The sequence below is a fragment of the Phaenicophaeus curvirostris genome, chromosome 2, assembly GCF_032191515.1.
Source record: "Phaenicophaeus curvirostris isolate KB17595 chromosome 2, BPBGC_Pcur_1.0, whole genome shotgun sequence".
Lineage (NCBI taxonomy): Eukaryota > Metazoa > Chordata > Aves > Cuculiformes > Cuculidae > Phaenicophaeus > Phaenicophaeus curvirostris.
This window is the reverse complement of record NC_091393.1, coordinates 114,800,897-114,817,861: the sequence shown is the minus strand read 5'-3', so window position 1 is coordinate 114,817,861 and position 16,965 is coordinate 114,800,897. Positions and strand designations below refer to the sequence as shown.

The 16,965-nt window shown below is 38.9% G+C and overlaps 1 protein-coding gene across 1 annotated transcript in view; it reads left to right on the top strand.

Annotated features, from left to right (window-relative positions):
• Positions 1–3,320, top strand: part of GREB1 (growth regulating estrogen receptor binding 1) — a 273,114-nt gene extending 269,794 nt beyond the window's left edge. Inside the window, exon 34 of the transcript XR_011336827.1 lies at positions 3,308–3,320. The gene's annotated coding sequence lies outside the window, so the exon portion shown is untranslated. The remainder of the gene's footprint in view (positions 1–3,307) is intronic.
• The last annotated feature ends 13,645 nt before the right edge of the window (positions 3,321–16,965 follow it).

The window sequence follows — 16,965 nt, the reverse complement described above, 5'->3', positions numbered from 1 at the left end:
GGGCATTCTTTGCTCTGTAAAGCCTGACGTATTCAAAGCAGTTTAAAGTGAGCTGAAATCAACCCAAAATAAGACCAAACAAGGCAATACCAATAACTGGAATGAGGATGACTCCACTTATTAAAATCTTCTCTGACAATAGTCACTAAGGGGCACCTTCGTAGCATGTGGATTAAAGTCCCCTTTTCCTGTCTACAGCTTTGCATTACCAACATTTATTGCAGTGCCTTATTCTTGCTGGTTTTATTCTGGCTAGTGCCCAAGGTAGTCTAAAAATAATTTTTAGCTGGCTGTATTTCAGCCTCAGGTTGATGAAGGATTTATTGATATTCCAGTTTGTGCCACAACTTATTGTCACTGTGATGTGATGGGTGTGAGAGAAAGAAACAGAGAAAAAGAGAGAGATTTTTATTTTTTTGGCATGCTATGCACACAGAGGAAACCTTGCTGCTTCTTGTTCTGTCTTGGAGTCCTTCATGACTTGGCTTTATCATGATGGCTTCACTGCAAGCAAGTGGGTTAGAGAGTAATTTCATCCACGCAGCTGAATTTGTGCCCAAATTTTGAGAAAATGTTTTTGTCAAAGAAATACGTAAGACATCTTCAAGGAGTGCAGAAATGCACAGGATGTGCCCATCAAGGGTGCGGTAAGTTTTGATCGTTTTACAGCATTACAGAGCCCAGAGTATGTACTGAGGAAGATGCAAAATTAGTTCTACCACAGCTCAAAGCTGTTGAGAAAGTCATCTACATTGATAGGAGGCGCTGTTTGTTGCCCCGGAGCCCAGAGTTCTTGTTGTTCTTTGAAGCATGGGGGTTCCTAGCAATACTCCTCCTCTTCCTTCTATGGCAATCAAATACAGTAATGCCATGTCAGTATGCCCTACACTGTTTTTCTGCTTTCATACAAAAGCCCAGGCACAGGTTTGTTCAATAAAAGGCTTTATACTCAACCTGATGGATGTATTAACTGGATGCACTAGAATAAAGAATCCTGAAGTTCCTTAAAATATTGATGTTGAATATGCTGGTCCCTTTGATGCCTATGGTGATCTAGATCCTGGAGTTAAATAGAAACCTGAGTTATGTTAGTGTTTAATTTAGGATTTCTTAGGCTACATGGCATACATAAAAGTAGTTATGCTATACTAGGAAGATTGTCAGAGTTTTCACTCTAGTCCACAATCCTCTGTAAATTTCGTAAACAGTCTGAAGAAAAATGAATGGCTAGTCTAATAGTGATTATCTTTATATTTATTAAAAAGAATAATGCTTTATTAAACATAAGAAAAGACACTCACTTGGGAGGCAAAGTCAATTTTGTCTTGCTTCCTTTCTTAATGCTATAGAATTTTTACCGTGTAAACAATCTTTTTATTTTTCCTACTGGGACCAAAAGCGATAGTGTTGTAAATTCAGTTTGTTCTTATATTCTTATGCATTCTCCTTTTTTCCCCTAAGGCTTTGATAGACTGAATCATTCTTGGCTCATATAGTCTGAGTATTTCAAGCCTGAAAGGTATTGTCTCCTGAGTTCAAAAGAACATCAGATGCACTCAGCACTTCTCAGAAAGCACTGAGTCCATCTCAGGGCTGGCAACAATGTTTTTGTAACTTATTATTTTGGGTCTGAATTTCACCACGGTTTATAACAATTAATGTTGGTACTTACCATATAGAATCTAGGTAGTCATATTTCAAACAGGCTGGGTAGTTTCTAGCAATTTTCAGTGCAGCATCTATGGTAGCAACTTGGTCTGTTCTGGAGCCCAGACATTATCTGTATACTCCTAGCATGTTTCCCAGCATGACTTTGACCTGAGCCAACTAGTGTTCCTCCGAACAATTCCCAGGAGACAGCACAGACTGGGAACTGTTTCCAGTAGGCTGCCTGAAGGCAGCTGCTCTCTTTGGAAGCATAGCATGGGCATGTCTGGGCCATGTTGTTGGTCTTGGAGCCAAATAAAGGGTCCTGACACCGTTAAATTTAGAAGTACAGATGTAGTGTCTGTGACCAAGAGCATAAAAACCACATGGCATGCTAATCCTAGCCTAATAGCTCCGACAATCACTTGGAAAGATTCCAGGTGAAGTACATGCATAGTTTCCTTCAGATGAAAAATATAATTGCATGATATTTGATAAATTTTGCCCTTCTCCTTTATGTGCCTGACCCACTAGCTTGTAAGGTCAGGTTATCTCTTGCTGTTCTCTGTCTGTCCCCATGACTACAGTATTTGAATTTCAGCAGCGTGTGCTTAGTGCCTTGCAGAGATGCTAGCTGGGGCCCTGGAAAGAGGAGAGCTGCGTCAGCAGGGCACAGTGCCCAGACTGATTAGTTCTGCCATGTTGATGTAGCTCTGCTGCTTCCTGTTCCACAGCGAGGACATTTGGAGACATCTGAGATATTGTTGCGTTGCATAGACAAAAGGACAAACAGGCTGCTACTTAAAAATGCAAATGCTCACAGCATGGAATATGAAGTTCTACATATCCCAGTTTTATTTTTATGTGCACTATGCTTATATTTCGGAGTGTAAAGGGAGTGTCAGAAATGGCTGTTGCACACAGTTCATCTCACTTAAATCCGTGAAATTAATTTCAAAACAATACAGTTACCAACTACCATAATGTGGCCATTTGCTTTGCCTGCCAGAATTTTTCACACCATGCGATAATAAAATGCTTGTTAGTGCTCACCTTTCTATATCTATAGAATATAGATTATAAGGGAAATGGAATCTCATATCTGTATTTCCAAAGAAGGTACCTAGTTTTCTATCCTATGATCCCCTGAAGTACCTTTAAAATACTGATGCTACCATTCCAGTAAAAGATACTGGGAATGTGGCTGAAACGTGTCTCCTTGACAACATTGGTCCATCAAACCAGGAGGCAAGGATCAGCCTGTCTGCCCCTGTGGCAGATGAAGCCAATGTACCAGTTGCTTTTGACTGCCTAGCATGCCCGTTTCTGCAGCTGTGCTCAAGACACCTGCTCTTTAGACCTGGCTCCTGGCCGAATCATGGGTCCTTTCCTTGCAGCACTAAATTCTGGTCTCTCTGTCTTGGCCTTGGACCTTTTCAGAGGCCGTGAATTTGACATAGATGTAATCAATTGACTGAGATGTAATTTGAAGGAAGTGAAAAATACGTTTAAACTATTGCTGTCTCTCATGCCAAATTAAGTACATTGCTTCAAATTCATTGAGTTCTACAAAATACTTAATTTGTACCTTATCTGGGTTTGATCATTTAAGATAGTGAGCAGATCATTTCTTATGATTGTTTCAACTGCATTTTAAAAGGTTTCTGTAGAATCTGACAGTTTTTTCTTCCCTCTTTTTAGGTTTCAGACACAAACCAAATGCTTGGTCATTTGTCAGAAGTAAGGAGACTGAAATTATCTGCACTGGTATGTGAGGGAAGGACGGGTAGAAGAAAGAGGGCATTGGATACTGATATTGTAGAAACTTCCTTTACTGGCAGTAGATCCATGCTAGAAGGTTTTTTTTTTCCCACCTTCACTCGGTATTTCTTGCCAAACCAGTTTCTAATTATAGCAATCTTTTGCTGGTGTGGTTTGGTTGTTGGTTTTTTTTTTTCCCTTTCCATTAAAAAATGATTACTAGATGTATTTACTCAGAAAAATTATCCCCTTTTGCTCACTCTTTTTCCTTCCTCAATTCCAGCTTTCTTTCCATCCTATTTCTAATGATGTAAATATTCTCCCAAGCCATGCCCAGTTTCAAGGATCCTTCTAAGAGATTCAGATCTAAACATTCCACCACCGCACTTGAAGAAAAATTTGACTTTACTGTCTTTCCCAAAGCCATATGCTATTTCAGTGGCTGACCTGCAAGTAGGACAGGGCAACACTTCTGAGTTACTCCCCCTTTTCTTCTAAACGTTGCTTGCTTTCCTTATCTGTTATTCTCTCCTCTTTAAAATAAACTCAAGACCAGAAGAGCATGTAGTGACTCAGATTTATGATATGCAATCAGTTCCATTGGAACAATGCAATGGGACTGGACACATTTGTGAGTGTTCATAGAAGGAGAATCGAGAATTGTATTAAAACTGGAGGAAGAAACTGTATTATATTGCATACGGCCTGTCAGGATTCATTTTTAGAGTATCTGTCAAAAGCCTCACATTATTTCACAGAACCCAGGGAAACAGCAAGAATGAGAGAGAAAGGGGAGTAAAAAGAAATCAAACCGGCCGTTACAGAGTATTGCAGATAGAGCATAAAGTTATACTGTGCCTCCCATTCTGAGACTTCAGATAATTCCATTAAACTCCAAACAGTTTTTGTCTATGGAATTTTAATTTGAGATAACCTGCACTGAGATTTTACAGTTCACTGATTATGAGAAGTAAGAGCTGTTACAATATTATGTTTGATTGACTTAACTTGGTTTGCAGTATATGCTAAGTATACCCCCAAGCCTTTGTCCTGATGCCAGTAGCAAGAGTAAGGTACTAAGGGCTGGCGAAGCTTTTATTAGATGAACAGCTCTGGAAATGAATCCTGTAATTTGCTGAATGTAGGTATAATTCAGCTATTAAAAAAAATCTAAAACAACAAAGAGAGTAAGATTCTGATCTTAATTAAAATGGAGTAAATCCATAGCAGCTTCAGCACGCAAATAAAGAGTCTGAACTTACATTTCTATAAACTGAGATGAGAATCTGCCTTAGTAAATATGAATGTATTTTGACATTTGATCTAATATTTGATATTGTCTGTGGCTTTTGTTTTTCAGCATAAGAATGTACTTTGTTGTGAATCACTCACCATGAGACCTCACTCCTTAGAGACATCTGCCCAGAGAGATCTCACTTTATTCTTGCAATGACTAAGCGGGAAACAGGAACCCCAAGGTGAGTGCACTGAGCATATGTTTCCCCCAGGGAAATGTGTAATCATCATAATGGCTGAGATCTGAGTCCCTGGACCATTAACTAAAATCATGTACACAATAAAAAAAAATCTTAAAAATCTTTTCTCATCCTCTCACACTTAATTCTTTTTCCTGCTGTAGTTAGAGGGCACTATTTTCCTTCAAAGCTTTTAGGCTGCTAGTAGATTATGTTATAAAGGTAATGTGACCATACTGCACAGTAGAGCTGGATTGATTGGCGTGAAACATAAACCTATCAAAAGAGAAAATCAAACAGGCTGATAGCACTGCTGTCAAGGCAGATTTATCTTTCCTTGCAGCCTTCGTGCACCCACTGCCTGGGATTAAAAAGCTAAAATTCAATCATAACCATTGCAATGATCTTGAGTTAGGGTGAAAATTTTCCGTTAAAATTTGTTTTGAATAAGAGCTGGATTTTTGACTACCACAACTCTTTTCAATCTCTCTGAAAATGTTGGAGACTTTCGCAGAAAATGAAAATATCTGTATCTTCTCCCCTGGCCCAGTAAAATCCCTCTAGTGTTCCTCAAACATCTCTATCAAAATTGCTATAGATTTGGTACATTATTTTAAAAGCTCCTTCTTCACCTTTCACACTAGTGCAACACTACTGATTTCATGCTCTTTTTTTAACTTATAACCTATAATCTTTTTATAACTTATAATGAAATAAGTGCTGCATTCCAAACCCGTCCTTTAGAACATTCCCTCTGTCTTCCATCTCTTACAGATAAGCTCTAGGATTTCACTTTGCTAGTATGCCTTTAGGTTTGAGTTGTCTCTTCCTCTTTCACCTATTTTGCACAAGTATCTTACCTACAGAATGGCTGGTCATATATACTGCTTTCCGTCAATGTATTAGAATTTTCTAAAGGAAGTGGTTCAAGCTCTGTATGTGTGGATGGTTTAAACTGCTCTCAAGCCTCCAGGAATGCTTTGAAATTGCCAATGTCTATCCATTGCTTGCCAAAAACTGGAATGGCAACATTGGCCACCTTTTTAAGACCAAAGTTGTGGCTTTCCATATAATGCTGTAGGGATGCAAAAATATGTCAAGTCTATAAATGAAAATCAAATCCAAAAGTCAAATATTTTTCAAGAAATCTCTCTTCTGTCTGACCAGTCTTAAAGATTACTTAAACTCTTAGTATCACTTCCGGCAAAGTGGGAACCAGGACCAAAAAAAAAAGTCAGAAAGGAGGACACATGGGAGCATGCAGTCTATCTGTGTATAATCCACTGGACACCCTGATAACCTAGTCCCACCTAACCCTCGGTTTATTATTGTTAGTTGCAGATATTCTCCTTGCTTGGAGAAGTCAAATTTGTAGCATGGATATAAGGTCAGGAGACTGAGGACCAGTCAGGGTCTGTAGTGCAACCCTGAAGGAAAAAAGTAGCTCAGTCAACAGCTACTATTCCATTTTTCACAAGTGTTAGACTTGAGATTTTAAAGAATAAAATTTGCTTCTCCACCATATTACCTCAGCTTGAGTCCAGTACAGGGCAGGAGGTTAAAGTGTCTGCAAATAATGATTTCATAATGATAAAATAAAATTTCCACAAAGATTTTTACTAAGTAATTCCTTAGCAGTAATAATTTTTTTTCTAAACTGCGTATTATTCTAAAACATTCTGTATGTATTTATTCTCCTCTACCATTAAGACCATAAGGAAAACATGCTGGCAGCCCATTATGGTGGCAGAGGAGGAGGTAACTGAGCTCTTAACATTAAAATACTGACTGCTCTCTTGGCAGACTTAATGTACAGTGAAATGTAAATTGAGGATCATACTGCTTCATACTTAACCCCATGCTGGGACAAAATTCAAGATCCATCATTTGAACACATGCCTATGTAGACCTACCTACTTACACAGCAGATATGATGTAATTTGGTTGGTTATGGTAATGAGACAGGAGATGTTGAATTTTGAGTTGGTGTCATGTATATTATTTCATTCTTGGAATATTTCAAAACTGAAAAAAAATCGTTGAAGTTATGAAAAGGGAAAAATTGGATTTTTGTCATTAAAAAAGAAAAAAAAGATAGAGACACCCCTCCCCCCCAGTCATTACCATCCTTCAGAAACTTTGAGATACAGCAAAGAAAAATTAAGACAGAAGGTCTGGTGCACACAGAAAAGAGTGGGTTCAGGAGGTGGAGGTGGTAATTTCTCTTAAATTTATAAAATCTCAATTTGCTGTATTCAGAGGCTCATTTTGAAAGCCAAAGATCACATCTGCTTCTCAAATACAGCAGGATTTCAATTGCTTCAGTTGCTTCTGAACCTAAAAGAAAGCTTGTGTTTGAGATAAGTCCTGGAAATAAGCAGTACATAACAGTTCTGAGCAGTTTTTCTAAACTGTTCTGGCATCTGTATATTTGTTAGATGTCATTAGCAACCTAGTTAGGTGAGAGATATACTATCCCCCTGCAGCGTTTGCTATCCACATTAATAAATCTGTGGTTAGGTTTGACCAATGTGTCAGAGTCTCTGCTGGTGTATGTGCAGTGGTGTAGCTGCATGAACTCTAGTGAAGCTGCAATAATTTCTACCAGCTGAGAATCTGCAAATAACATTCCATGTTTTTTCCAACATGTCCATATATCTTGCTTTTGGATGGTCAATTTACAATAAAGTGTACACTGTTGGAGATTCACAAACCTTATTGACCCCCATATTTTTGCTTATGTGACTTTTTGTTATATTTTTATTCTTACCCTCAAATCATTTTGGGTGTGAAATTTTGTCAAATATTTATCAAAGTAAGGCAGGAAAGTGACCTGAAATCTGCATCTACTTACAGTCTAGTCTTCTTGGTGATAAGATAAAACCAGACAGGTGGAAATCTCAAGAAAAAGAAATTACAAAGGCTGAGGACAATGCTCAAAACTAACTTTTGCGACCCAGTCATAAACCCTATATTATTATTGCTTAGGAAAACATATCACCATTTGAAACCAACTTGGTTGGGCTCTACTTTTCTGCAATTAGAATAGATTTCTTCTGTACTGTCCTTTTCTATGTCTTCACCCCTGGGAACAATTCAGAGTTGTGCTGACCTGTTTTTCCCCCTCAACAGATTTGCTAAAATTGATCTTTCCATTCTGTTATTCTTTGGAATTTTTTGTAGCTCTATCTGATCTCAGTTTGTATGAATGGCTACTCAGACTACTCAAAGCAAGGGAGTCAATCACATATATAAGTAAGATACACGGTCCTTCCAGAGAAGTACCTGTGACCACTAGGTCAGCCTTGGGAGCAGATGCAGTTTCAAAGCTGTGATTATTCTGTGCTGCAAGTTACAATACATACTGCAACAATTTTCTTGTGCTGAGATGAGACATTGAGGACAAGTCCTGAATAATGCATCTCAGATGAGTTTTGGGAAGCACTACTTGTAGTATCTTTTCCATCTGAAAATACTAGTCACATAGGAAGCCTTTTTAACTGTTAAATTTTATATCATACCTTCCAAAATAGATGCTATGTGCAGTATTGTAATATAATTCCTTCTTGGCAGCACAGGGAGTCTTCTCTAGCAATTTCTAGTCAATATATCCATTATAGAGTTGAGTGCAGCGTTTTGGTTTTTTTTTAAATTAAGAAGCAATGCATTTCTCATGTAGCATTCAAGCCTCTCCATCACTGTTGAGTTCACGTTTTCCAGGAAATCTTCCTGTTGAATGCCTGCATATAGGTTTTACAGTAACTGCACAACAATATAGGTACAAAATCATGTTCGCTTGAATACTTTCTTCTTCAGGAGAAGATTCACTGACTGATTCTGAAGATGTTGATATACTGAATTATTATTAGTATCCTAACAGTAGTCAGCATATCTTTGTACCTGATTATGTAGTTCATCTCAATTTTCTTGACATTACTGTGACAAGCTGTGATTTCTGCTTCTTACTCAAGACTTAATTCTGCAAGAACCTTAGCACTTTGATCTGATACAATGGAGCATGTAAATACCTGCTCAACTTAGGTATGCAAGGATCTCATTAAAATACACGGGGCACCTGCATATTTAGCCTTGAGGGGAAAATATAGTTAACTAGCTTGGGACCTGGACCATCTACATCTGGGTTCTGTCATAATTTGCAAGAGGGTAAACAGGAAAGCAGAAAATGTGTTGTCCTAAGAGATTCCATTTACTCAGAAAACAGAGGCTGAATGGGAGCCCCTAAAGACAAAAGACTGCTACAAAAATAAGACAACAAACTATTATCCATTTCTGCAGGGGGTATGACAGGGCTTAAAATCACAGAAAAATTTAGGTCAGGTATTAGTAAAACTTTCTACACTGGAGATAGTGATGCACTGGAATTGTGATGGCAGCCTGTGGAATTGCAATTAAATAAATTTTTTTGAGAAACAAATTAAATGTTTATTAGGTAAGAATGGCTGAAGTACGACTGATGGTGGCCTGGGACAGCAGCATACACTGGGTAAGATCTGAAAGCTCTTCAGAACGCATTTTGTGTGTTTTTCTCTGTGATAATTTGGAGATGCAGAGTTAGATGTCTGCATTCTTTAATCCATCTGCCTTTGTCCTCCTCTGTAAAGGAGAATACAAGCATTTGCCCAGCCACTGAGGCATGCTGTGAGGCTAAATGCAATAAAGATTGTTAGCCAGTCAGATGCAATGGCACTACATAGAAAGCTGGAAAAGATAGATAGGACAGGCTGAAAAACTTCAGTAGATTTGGCTAGAGTGCTTGGACTGAAACTCTGCTATCAGCATCCCTTGGGCTGCCAAGCTTTCAGTGACAGCAGAATTTAAACACTCATTTCATTGACTGCTGACTCAGTTCTATGTGAATTGAATAGGCAGTTCCTAGATCGAGAAGCAAAATGTAAGAGGTCCCAGTTCTGCAATTACTTACACATGAAGCTTAATTTACTTGAGTAGAACTATTAAATGTGACTATTCTCATGCTTAAAGACAATGACAGACATAACTGCAGCACAAAACCTCTCTGGGTTGTACCCAGATGTTGTTGTTTAGCCTCAGAGACAACTAAATGCCACACAGCCCCTTGCTCACTTCTTTGCCCTTTGTTGGGATAAGGATGAGGATTGGAAAGAAACAAGGTAAAACTCATGGGCTATAATATATAGAACTTATATATAGAATATATAGAGTGAATAATGCACAATGTAATGGCTCAACACGCAGACAGTTTTTGATCTACAAAATTTGGCTTATTTATCTTTTTAATAACCTTCCCCCCTCCAAATAGCATACTCTGAGAGAGCAGACATGCAGATAGACTTTTGGAGTACATTACAGCACCTTCACAGGTCCTGCAACACTGGCGGATACAAATAATTGCTTTATGTAATGATGTCTGTATATTCTTATGTGCTTTGGTTTTTGGCATGTAAAACTGAGACACCTGTTTCTTCACTCACAATATTAACTTCTCAAAGCTCAGAGGTTATGCTCTGTTAAAATACTTGCAGCTGATAAACTGTGGACTTCATGTTGTTTGATAATGGGCTAATTGTGTCAGCCAGGAAAAGTATAATTTGAATACATCTGTCTGCATTGAACAGATGAACTGTGGAATTTATCTGTCCTTTGTGAGACATCTAAAAGTTAGATATCTATGTCTGAATGACTCACTCTTAGGCACGTAAGAAAAATGATGGTGGTCAATGGAGTTTTCAGCTAATCCTTAAGCAGGTTAGATTATAGAATCACCAGGTTGAAAAAGACCCACAGGAACATTGAGTCCAACTATTCCTATCAAACACTAAACCATATCCCTGAGAACCTCATTTATCCATCTTTTAAAGACCTCCAGGGATGATGACTCAACCGCCTCCCTGGGCAGCCTGTTCCAGTGCCCAATGACCCTTTCTGTGAAAATTTTTTTTCTGATATTCAGTCTGAACCCCCCCTGCTGCAGCTTGAGGCCATTCCCTCCTGTCCTGTCCCCTGTCACTTGGGAGAAGAGGCCAGCACCCTCCACTCCACAACCTCCTTTCAGGTAGTTGTAGAGAGCAATAAGGTCTCCCCTCAGCCTCCTCCTCTCCAGGCTAAACAACTTCAGCTTCCTCAGCTGCTCCTCATAAAACTTGTTCTCCAGCCCCCTCACCAGCTTCATTGCTCTTCTCTGGACTCACTCCAGAGCCTCAACATCCTTCTTGTGGTGAGGGGCCCAGAACTGAACACAGGATTCAAGGAGCGGTCTCACCAGTGCCGAGTACAGAGGGAGGATAACCTCCCTGGAGGTTATCCCTTCTTGGCCACCTGGGCACACTGCTGGCTCATGTTCATTCTGCTGTCAACAAACATCCCCAGGTCCCTCTCCTCCAGGAAGCTTTCAAGCCACTTTTCCCCTAGTCTGTAGCTGCACAGAGTTGTTGCGCCCCACGTGCAGGTCCCGGCATTTGGCCTTGTTAAACCTCATGCCATTGGTCTCAGCCCATCAGTCCAGCCTGTTCAGATCCCTTTGGAGCCTCCCTACCCTCCAGCAGATCAACATTTCCACCTAGCTAAGTGTTGTCTGCAAACTTGCCAAGGGTGCACTCAATGCCTTCATCCAGGTCATTGATAAAGACATTGAACAGGGCTGGACCCAGCACTGAGCCCTGTGGGACACCACTTGTAATTGGCCTCCAGCTGGAGTTAAATCCATTTACCACCACTCTCTGGTCTCGGCCATCCGACCAGTTTTCCACCCAGGAGAGTGTCAGGCTGGAGCCTGACAGTTTCCCAAGCAGAATGCTATGAGAAACTGTGCCAAAGGCTTTACTGAAGTCCACAGAGACCACATCCACAGCCTTCCCCAGGTCACTTTGTCATAGAAGGTGATCAGGTTAGTTTAGCAAGACTTGCCTTTCATGAACCCGTGTTGACTGGGCCTGATCACCCGGTTCTCTTGCATGTGCTGTATGATAGCACTCAAGATCACCTGCTCCATGACCTTCCCCAGCACTGAGGTCAGACTGACAGGTTTGTAATTTCCTGGATCCTCTCTCCAACCTTTCTTGTAGATGGGTGTAACATCAGCCAGCCTCCCTGCAGCCCAGTCTTATTTATCTCTTTGAAATGATCATACTGGATTTTCAAAGTACTGCCACAGAGTTGTGTATGTGTTTTTCAAATTGCTATCAAAAGGTATATGAAAAAAAAGATATTTTATACACCGAGTTGCCAGATTTTAACTGTTAACTGTCCTTTGAAGTTTTTGAAGACAGGGTTTTTCTGTGAATATATTTGTATAGAGGATCCCACTGTATTTCCCACTGACCTGGCCTCTCAGCAGTGTTTCAATATACAGTCTGATATAGCCACCTCTGCAAATGCACATCTGGCAGGGTGTATGTGAGATGAGGTTTTGTGTAAGAGGGTGTACATTAATGTCTGTAAACATAGATCCTTAAGGGAAAGAATTCTTTTAAGTTTGTGCAGACAGGTAGCCTGAACCCAAAATTCAGGCCAGGTAGTTGTTAATGGGCACATTTAAAGAGAAGTCAGTTTTAGTTCCAGCATCTACTGCAAGTTTTTAGAAATGGAGGATATGAAAAAATAGGAGGCTCTGGTAGACCTTATAGTGGTCTTCCAGTACCTGAAGGGGCTACAAGAAAGCTGGGGAGGGACTTTTTACAAGAACACGTAGTGATGGAACAAGGTGGGAATGGCTTTAAATTGGAAAAGAGGAGATTTAGATTAGACGTTAGGAAGAAATTTTTCTCAATGAGGGTGGTGAGACACTGGAACAAGTTATCCAGAGAAGCTGTGGCTGCCTCCTCCCTGGAAGTGTTCAAGGCCAGGCTGGATGGGGCTTTGAGCAGCCTAGTCTGGTGGTGTCCGTGCCCATGGCAAGGATCTTGGAACTAGATGATGGTCCCTTCCAGCCCAAACCATTCTATGATTCTATGAAGTTAATGAGGGTTAATCAGGTTTCTCCTTAAAGGTTCTGAAAGGTTTAAAATGTTACGTTCTCTTGAATATCCAGCACATCATAAGACAAAGTCTACCAGTTGTATACTTACATGTACCAATTTCAGGAAGTTATTATAGATTTTATGAAAGCTGAAGAGAAGAATTTCTGAGCAGAAAGGTCTTTGGGCTATCCATTTGCTATAGCCTTTATGGGACATTGATCATCTTAGAATTTTTTTTTTCTTATGAAATAAGACAAAATAGAATAGAAGTGTAAGATTCTCACAGATTAGAAGTGTAAAATCCAAGCTGGGTACTTCAAGCCAGTCCGGAAAATAAAGGATACAAATTTTCAAACACAGTTTCATAAATTTCTAATATAGAGGATATCAACAATATTGGCCTCTGAATCCCAGTTTTATGTTTTTCTTAATATTTACAGTTCACTGACACTTAATCTATACTGTAATTCATTATTTTGGTACAATAAAAATCTTATCTATTTTGTAGGCTGCATTACTAGATGAAATGAGAAATAATAGCTGATTTTCAATATTTTTTAAAGACTAGGCCAGTCATTAAATGAATAATACAAACTGAACTATATGATTATAGAATAATCTAAAATATATAAATTATACATAAAAAAACAGTTTAGAAATTTAGAAATTCCATATTTACTGCTACTGGATTTTCAAGACACCTGCATTAGGGTTCTGAGGTCAGGAGTTCTAATATGACAAATTCAATCTTATACTTAAAATATTTTAATTGTAGTATTTGTTATAGGTACACATTGTTGCTAAGTATATAATTTTAAAGTCATTACAGTATATAATTACAGTATAGCTAATGCATCCAGATTCTAAAAATAGACATTCTGGAGATGAGATTCAGAGTAAGTAATTACACAGGAAGTTAATGTACAGTCTATATTAATTAATGGTATTTACTTGGATAAAATATGATGTAGTTTCATTAAATTGTAATTTAAGTATATATCTATAACATGTGTACCTGAATTATCACTATTATCATTATTAAGAAATTACTTGAACATGTTTCCTTAGTCTAGTAACGTTCATTGTGCTGTAGGTATAGTGCTTAACATCTCTGCCAGTTTTCTTTATTTTCTCCAGTCTAATCACTTCAGTCTGGGTCCACTGTCTCTTCTCAGCCTGTGTTAAGGTTTTGATGATGAAAAATTTCAAAGATTGTGTACATAATCGCATTTATAGTTGGTCTCCTTGAATTTAATTTATTTTCTATATGAGAAATAGTGAAGCTTCTTTTGCTCATTCCTAGGGAACAAAGCCATAGGCAATGTCCAAACTAATGTGCTTCTGCTGATAGTGCAAAGAACATTTGCTGCCAAAGGCATTTTATGCTGCCAATGCCAATTTCGAATGCCTCTAATACATGATATAGTCAACACACAGTGCTTGTAATTGTTCAGCCACCACCTATAAGTGCATTTCCTTGCATTGAACACAGCTCTATGTAATTATTTTGCAACCTTTGATCCCTAAGTCACATGGAAATTTCAGACAAAAAGATGGCAATGGATATGCAATAAATTCAATTTAATCTCCATGCGTGCCATAAGAGTGCTGCACTGGTTGTAATATCGAGGTTTTGCAGATTAGGTATGGTTCCAGCTGCATCATTGGAAGATCTGACACATCATTGAGGTCAGGTGTGGAACAAACATCACAGAGCTTGTCCCAATACACAGTGGTGTTTTGCCTGAATGTTTCAGATGTCCAGAAACCTCTGAAAAATATGTTGCTACTGTTGCCACTAATAGAAGGGGTAAAAACTCCTTACTATTCCTGACTTCCTTCCCCAGCAGCAGCTTGCCAGATGCTCACCCTACAAGTCATAATATTTGCTAAGTCAACTGCTGTTTCTGCTTTGCTCAGTTATAATCTATGCTTCTGTGTAACCATACTCCAGAATCTCCGCTGCCCTCTGAAAAATACTAAACTTCATGATTTTGGGGTTGAATACAATGTTCAATATAATAGTGAATGTAACCCACCTCATGACAGCTGCTAACAACCTTAGACAATCTGAAGAAATGTTAGGAGACTTGGGAGAGTGATTTAACTTTATATCAACTAGGAAGATCAATGAGATCTGAAATGGTAATAAGAGCAATGGTCATTTTGTGCCTCTTTTTAAGTAAATTATCAAAGTAATCTTGTTTGATACAAGCAGAAGCAGAATTTGGCATGAGGGAGGAACTGCTGGTAGCTACACTGGGTGGTTATATTGAAGAAGAAACAGTTCAATCTGCCTTTCTTCCTTATTTTTAAAACTATGCCTGTTCTTTTATACTACACAGGGCTTGATGTAGCAGAAATTGAGTCAATGAAATTATTCCCATTGATTTCAATGGGTGTTGGACTGATGCCCAAGAGAAGGAATGCATTTTGTCTAGAAACAATAGTCTCATCTACTTTCACCGTGCCAAAAATTCTAACCACCTCCCCCATTTTTAGGGGAGGGAAAAAATAAAAAGCCCTCAAACCTACAAAAAATCTTCCTTTCCTTGTTCAGTATTCTCTCAATGGTTTAATGTGCTTTTGTTAAAGAATCTGCAGCTTCCTGGAAGAAATTTAGTGCAAAACTCAATGTTCTAACATAAAAAACAGTCACATAGGGATACTCCATCAACTCATAGACAAGCCCATGGGCAGGGCATGGTCCCAGAATTCCTGCTGCACAAGTACAAGCTCTGACACACCTCTTAGAACTAGTGCTTTGCAAATGACAGGCAGCTTTGCCCATGTTTACTTCCACTTGCAATAAAAATACATGTTGGATTATATGTGTATTGTAAATAGGAAGACGTGTAGCTGCCGTAATTTAGCAGCTGGTGAGTTGATTTTTTCCGTTCTCATAAGAAGCATCAGTAGGAAGCAAGTGAGTTGTGGACAGAAATTAAGAATTTTCTCCTGAACTGAGTCACTATGTAAAGATCTAGGAAAGTTGTGAAACTACAGTTTGATCTGTATCACTCTTTTCCATCTTTCTTCTTGCTGCCATTGTATACAAAACTAACTCATAGCAGCTTGTCCTGCTAAAAGTCTAAGCACCATGATACAATTTTAAATTTCGATAACACTGTATGATCCTGGGACTTACCATCAAATAATGAATACAAAATGATTTGGGATATTGATAAGCAGGCTTCTACATAGATAGAAGTAATCTGCTTCATGCATTGTGCCTTTGAAGTCATCTTTGTTTGCATCAACGAACTCTTTTCTGGGAGCAAGTACAAATTAAGATCCAGCCTTCAGCTCTTCCTTACAGGGTCTTTTGCTAAGTATGTAATTATCTGCAGATGAAAGTGCAGCTATGTAAGTGTTTGAACACCTGATTGCTCCTGGAAACCAGATACACATATGTCTAAATTACAGTGATCTTTACCTGCTCTCTGCAGGTACAGACTCTGTCCCCAAAGTAATATGGGTCACTCTTATGTCAGCAAATGCAGTAGGAGATTCATATTCATTGTGGTTTTTGCAGTAGGACAAGTACAGTACAGCACTTTATTATACCTTTGTAGAGATTTACATGTCATAACATAGTCTTTGTACACTTTTAAAGTCCAGAGGAGACACGAAGTTTTTCCAGTTGTGTCACTGGACTTACTGTAGCAGCAAGGGATTCAAGATAGAGGAGGGAATATGTGCTTAGGCTGCAGCTATTTTTATTCTCAGAGAAGAGAAAAATATAAAAATGAGCTAGATTCTTTCTTTCAAAGGGCATCAGCTGTGAAAAGCGGGTCTCTCCCAAGAGCATTAGGAAGGGTGGGCAGTGAAGAAATAGCAAGGTGCTTTCTGCTGTTCAGGGATTCTCAGATGTAGAGATCTAGGTGTTATTAAAATAAAATGAACTGCTGGCAGAGCTGTAAAATCACTAGCTAATAAGAATGGATTCAGCATTGCCTGGGGGGACTGACAGGAGCTCAAAAGAGAGCTTCTCCTACACACTACATTTATCTTACAGAAAGGCTGGATTTTTGATTCACCGTGTTTGAATTCGGATCCTCTGTTTCCATTATCACTTATCCTACTAACACAGCTCATTGATTTTACTGCCATCTCTATACCCACTC